The 6,679-nt window shown below is 44.0% G+C and overlaps 1 non-coding gene across 1 annotated transcript; it reads left to right on the plus strand.

Moving 5' to 3' along the window:
* The first annotated feature begins 3,138 nt into the window (after window positions 1-3,138).
* Window positions 3,139-3,245, plus strand: LOC140820373 (small nucleolar RNA R71). The gene has a single exon (XR_012115448.1). It is a non-coding gene; the product is annotated as a small nucleolar RNA R71 (small nucleolar RNA).
* Window positions 3,246-6,679: the final 3,434 nt, after the last annotated feature.

The raw sequence follows: 6,679 nt of genomic DNA on the forward strand, positions 1-6,679 counted from the left end.
CTCAGCATCATCAGGAGTCTCACCACCGACTAGAGGCTTAGGCCCCATCTGAATAAAACGGTGCAAATCAAAACGCCTAGGACCATCCCGACGATGACGATGTTCACGATGACGCCTACGATCGTCCTGGTCACCCCAACGACCTACACTCCCCTGACTACTCTCGTCACCAAAATGGTCAGCCATTGCTACAAGATAGAATGGGGAAAATGGTAAAATGGTCAACGAAAATCCCAAAACAGAAATCTATATCCCAAAATCGTAAGCATGCTCTGATACCATAAATGTAGTGACCCGTTCCAGAATCACCTACTAATCAAGAACTAAGCATGCGATTAACTTAATTAAAAACAATCAGAAATAAAGGCGGAAAACTGTCACCAAAAGATAGTTATACAACCCAATCGAAAATCCAGGACAACTCAAACTAAAATGAAATATACGGTACAACCATATCGAATCAAAAAGATACCGAAGAACTAAACCAACCAGCTACTCAACGTCCTCCTCCTCCTCCTCCTGAGCTGTCCAACCTGAGGCCTGCCCCGTGGGAATGGGGTGTCCAAGATAAACAAAACCGAGGACGTGAGCGATAAGAACGCCCAGTACAAAAGCATGAGTATACAAACCTATATGAAATGCACATGCTATGATATGATACCAGGGTAGTCAAGAAACAGGAGTAACAAAGGATCTCAAAATGCTCAGTCTAGAGGCGCCAAGTGGATAGTGCCGCGCGGTACTCCTCTGGGTCACTGCATCCACTACAAGAACAGACGTGGACCTAAAATGTCCCGGATCACCGAAGCCCTCCCGACCCGTCGGCCACTGTGTACTCTCGGTGTCCATGCGTCCACAAGACAGGGCTGAGCGGCCCCAAGATATAGCTTATCTCGAAAGAGATACAGCTCAACAGTAAAGGCTATCTCGAAGGAGATACGGCTCAACATGAAATGCAACATGCATCATAAAGCGTGACATAATAGCATGCATCATATGACATATATCAATGCACCACATAATCATGCAACACATATAAGAATGTATACTCGACCAGGATATCTCGGATAGTACTTTCGTACCTCTATCACTGCAATCCTAGCAATCAGTCCTAGACTCACGCCTGCGTCCGCAGTCAGCCCACTGATGCCGCTAGCTCCCAACTAGAGCACAGCTCCGCTACAAAGCCAGCAGCTCCCCGCTAGTGCTCGAACCTCGGAAAAAGACTAGAAACCTGTCAGAAACGACTGAAATGCTCTGGAATCCTCTGAAATGGCGAGTCAAATGTGAAGCCTCGCGCCACTATTTATAGCCAATGTTCGGACGCTCCGAACCACTTCGTACGGTCCGATCCGGTACACTTCGGACGGTCCGAACCCTGATCGGACGATCCGAACCTTGCATGACTTCCACGAGTACAGCCACCTGTCTCGGACGATCCGAACCCCGATCGGACGATCCGAACTTTACCATGTGTCCAGAATCCTTCCACGTCTTCCAGCCACCTGTCTCGGACGGTCCGAACCACCTTCGGACGCTCCGAACTCGCTTCGGACGATCCGAACCCGGTTCGGTCCTTCCGATCCTGCCGAAAATATACTTAATCCAATAATTACTCAAATTAGGAATCGGGATACTACAAAAGACATCAAAAATAATTTCTTCTTCTCCAACTCTCAGTCTCAATTTTCCCTCGTCAACATCAATCAGTGCTTTCCCTGTAGCCAGAAATGGTCTCCCTAGGATTAAAGGCATCTCTAAATCTTCCTCCATGTCAAGTACTACAAAATCTGCTGGAAAAATAAACTTATCCACTTTCACCAAGACATCTTCGATAATCCCACGTGGATACTTGACAGATCTGTCAGCCAGCTGCAATGACATCCTAGTTGGCTTGGGTTCACCCAATCCCAGTCTCCTAAACACAGAATAGGGCATCAAATTAATACTCGCACCAAGATCACATAGAGCTTTATGAAAATTAATATCACCAATAATGCAAGGTATAGAGAAACTCCCTGGATCTTTTTGCTTTGGAGGCATCTTGTTTTGAACTAAAGCGGAGCAATTTTCAGTCAAGTTCACAGTCATATGATCTTCTAGCTTCCGCTTATTCGCCAAGATATCTTTCAAGAATTTTGCATAACTTGGCATATTCAATAAGGCATCAGCAAAAGGAATGTTAATATGCAGTTTTTTGAATACCTCAAGAAATTTACCAAATTGTGCATCTAACTTAGCTTTCTTCATTGCTGCGGGGAAAGGTGGAGGGATAACAATTTTATTCGGTGCAGTAGTTGTAAATGTAGAGTTAGAAGACTTACCTCCTTGATGTTCCACCTCATCCTCACCATGCTTGGTCCTTTCCTCATTAGACTCGAGTGCTCTTCCACTACGCAATTCCACAGCTTTCACCTGCTCTCTCGGGTTAGTCTCCGTGTTGCTTGGCAAAGTTCCTTGCTCCCTATTAGCAATTAACTTAGCCAACTGCCCAATTTGATTCTCTAACCCCTTTATGGATGCATCCTGATTCTGAAATCTCGTCTCGGTTGCTGAAATAAATTTAGTCATCATTTGCTCTAAATTTGACTTCTCCTCCCTAGGCGGTTCTGGCTTGAATCCTTGGTGCATCCCATGTGGTGGACCTCTTTGTTGGCGGTTTTGGTTGTTTTGACCTCCCCACGAAAAGTTTGGGTGATTCCTCCATCCCGGATTATAAGAGTTTGAATAAGGGTCATTTCTAGGACGGTTCTGGAATCCCACGTGTTTTGCTCCCTCAGGCACATAGAATGGATTGCCATCTTGGCAATCCTGCACGTCATGCTCACCTCCACATTATCACAGAAAATCTCTTGCAGACGCATAGCCGATCCACTCGCACTCATCCCATCAATCTTTCTGTTCAAAGCCTCTAACTGTGCTGACACCGCAGACAAATCAGTAACTTGATTAACTCCAGCACCTCGTTTCTGCCTATCAGAATGAGGATGATAGCTACTAGCAGCCATCTCCTCCAATAATTCATATCCTTCCTCAGCCGTTTTTCTCAGCAAGTTACCACAGGCAGCAACATCTATCATGGTACGGTTAGGAGTAAGCAGACCGTAGTAAAAAGTTTGAACAACTAACCCAAGAGGTAGCTCATGGTGTGGACATCTCCTCAATAAATCCTTGTATCGCTCCCACGCCTCGTAAAGTGACTCAAGCTCATATTGAGCAAAAGTAGTAATGTCGGCTCTCAGCTTCATAGTCTTCGACGGAGGAAAGTACTTGATCAGGAATGCCTTCGCCATATCCTCCCATGTATTGATAGACCCTACAGGCAAACAGTTTAACCACGCCTTAGCTTTATCTCTTAGTGAAAATGGAAATAAACGCAAACGAACAGCATCATCAGACACAACATTAAACTTAAAAGTATCACAAATTTCAAGAAAATCAGCTATATGAGAATTAGGGTCGTCAAGTGCACTTCTCCCAAATTGAACAGTGTTTTGAATCATCTGAATGATAGCTGGCTTGATCTCAAACTGGCTAGCTCGGATGACTGGTCTCACGATGCTTGGACGTGCTCCATCAAGAGACGGTTGTGCATAATCCATCATCGGTATACGGCGTGGCATCTCAATCCGTCTCTCATTTTGGCGGTCCGCCTCCTGCTCTTGTTCGTGCCTCTCCATTTGTTCCTTGAGTCTTTGCTGTTGTCTTCGGCGTCTAGCAGTGCGTTCGATCTCAGGGTCAAAAGGCTCAAGCTTAACTTCGAGTGATCTTCGCATGCACCACAAGAAAAATCTGCAACAGAATAGGAGTATCAACTAACAATAAAATAAATAATACTAAAGAATTTAAATGAAAAATAGAAAAATTGTGAATCAACAGTCCCCGGCAACGGCGCCAAAAACTTGATCGAGCAAAACTTGCACAGTGAATAGTCCCAAAATTTGTTTTATAAATGAAAGCTCGATTTAAAATATCGCAAGTGCACGATAGTCAAGTTATAATAAACGTAAGTGAATACGAGTATCGATCCACAAGGACTGCGTTACAATATTCTTATTTTCCCTTCAATTTCTTTAGCAACGATAGATGGAGTTGGTGATTAAACTAAAGTGAATTTAATAACTAAAATGATTAAAATGCAAGAACAAATAATCAAGAAATCAATGATTAAATTGGATGTAAATCAAATGAGAAGCGAATTTGTTGGGAATTATCAGTTCACCTACCGCTCGTGTTCAAATAATTATACTCGACTTTTACTCGTGCATTCGACGGAATTCCCTAGACTAATTAATATACTCTGTCGAGCTATATTAATACTAATCATAAACATGCAGTAATCAAGTATCCTCAATTATTTAACAGTTCACGATTGCATTACGTTCTATGGAATCCGCTAGCTTTCATCCGGGTGAATTATCACTATCGACACGTACCCAATTCCGTATATCTACTAAAATTGTAAATCCGTGGTCTATGCTATTCGATCCTATTGTCAATTATTCTATCGAAATCATTAACAACATGAAATAATCAAAGGAAGTTAGCTAGACTTCAATTGAAATAAGAAAGCACAAAAGCATAAACAAATCACTCATAAAAACGTCGATAAATAATGTTAAACAACGAGTACGGGGTAGGATCCCCTCAAATTCCAACAAATATAGAATTTAGCCAACAAAATTCATAATAAAAATCAACAATCTATGCAAGAAATAAAAACTGAATAATTAAAATACTAAGGTTGACGATGGATGACGGCCACGACGCTTGGAAATCTCGAGGTCTTCGAAAATCTCCTTTGCTCCTAGCCTTCCTCCCAAGAAAAGTGATGGAAAATATCAGAATCGTCTCCCAATCGGCGCCTCTCTCGTGTCTTAGGTTATGGTGTAAGATAGAGTCCACAAAACTTGGAAACAATCTTCCAGGATTGCGTCGCTCGCTAGGGCGGTCAAGATTGTCCGCTGGGGCGAGTGATTCTCGAATTAAAATTCCTGGCCGTGTCTTTGGTCTCGCTGGGGCGGTCACTTTTGACCGCCCTAGCGAGAGCTTCGCGCAAAATATTCTCGTTCACATCGATGGATTCGCTGGGGCGGTCATTTTTGACCGCCCTAGCGAAGGACTCGCGCAGAAACTCCTCAGCTGGGCCAATATGCTCGCTGGGGCGGTCACTTTTGACCGCCCTAGCGAGACCTCTTCGATGCTATGCAAATAAAATCCCACTTTTTGGTCCACTTCCTACAAAACAACCACAAAATACACGAGATCAGCCAAATGCTAAATCATGCTAAATGAATGCTAAATTAAACTAAACAAACTAATATGATGCATGAATGCGACTCAAAACCAACACTAAAAACACGTAAAAACGAGTCCTATCAGAATACTTCTCGGGATCTCTTATGAGTGTCCGGGTGTATAACGTCCCGGGAAAATTATGTCCCGGGTTCTCCTATGGCCCGGCCTCTTGACTGACCGGCCCCTTCCATGAATTCTTCAAGTCGTATACTCCTCGGCTCGGGGAAGGGTCCTATGACTCGGATGTCAATCCATTTTGTCGTCTTATTGACCCAGGAGCATTTCATCCTTCTGACCAGGGCACCCTCCATGGACATGCTACATGGCCCGGGACGTCCCGGGCACCATCCATGACCCAGGACATCCCGGGGTATCATCAATCCCTCCTTAAATAGTTGGGCTAGAGTCAACTCGCTGTCTCGATTAGTTCCGTGTGCCCAGTCAGAAAATCAATTTGTCGTTTAGTCTCCTCGAGACGATAACAATATCTTAATGTCAGTGCTGACGTAAGCCCTAGTATAAAGTTGTCAGAGCCTTTCCGTATTCCGAGAAGATAAATCATCATGACGTCTTGAACTTCGCACCTGTCTTTTCAAATATCCCGCCCAATCATGCCGCCCAATTTCCCAGGTCAATATGATCCATCCAATTCTTCTTAGAACAACGGTGTGAGTCAATTCCTTCCTCCTATATATGATAGCATAAGAATTTTTCAAAATCATTTGCAAATTGAACTAGCGGCCAAACCCTGCCAAAATTTCCTCTCAAGCTTTCTGACGTGTGAATCTTGTTCCGGCAACCTCTCCGTTCATCAACTAATAGTTATTTTAAACTCATAAGTTTTCTTCCTCCCTTGCACCTCCCTTCCTCTTCATTTTGCTTTAGCAGTCATGTCCAATTCTACTTCTTCTACGTCTGGTAAGAATGTCAGGGCCCGGTCAGAGGATAACTCCCCGACCCCTCCTGAACACTCTGTTCAAATTCCTATAGGCATCCTTATCCTTTCTTCCTGAACCCCTCCTAAAAAACAAGCCAAAGCCTCATCCTCCCGACCTACTGGTGTCTCTGGTAAGGGGAAATACAAAGTAGCAGGGCCCTTGTGGTTCTCTACTGTGACCTCCACCCTACGCCCGGGTAGTTTAGAGGAGATAAGGTCTTTAGGTTCCATCCCATCCACCTATAAAATCAAAATCCCCGGACCAAATGATCACCTGGACACCCCTCCCCTGGTTTCCAGACCTTTTTCCTGGAACAACTCAAGAGTGGACTCCGATTCCCAATTCACCACTTTTTTGAAGAGGTGGCCCGGTTTTTTGACCTCCCCATTACTCATCTCCATCATAACGCTTTTAGGATAATGGCAGCCACTTTTGTTTTGTTC

The sequence above is a fragment of the Primulina eburnea genome, chromosome 18 (genome assembly GCF_022965805.1).
Source record: "Primulina eburnea isolate SZY01 chromosome 18, ASM2296580v1, whole genome shotgun sequence".
Taxonomy (NCBI): domain Eukaryota; kingdom Viridiplantae; phylum Streptophyta; class Magnoliopsida; order Lamiales; family Gesneriaceae; genus Primulina; species Primulina eburnea.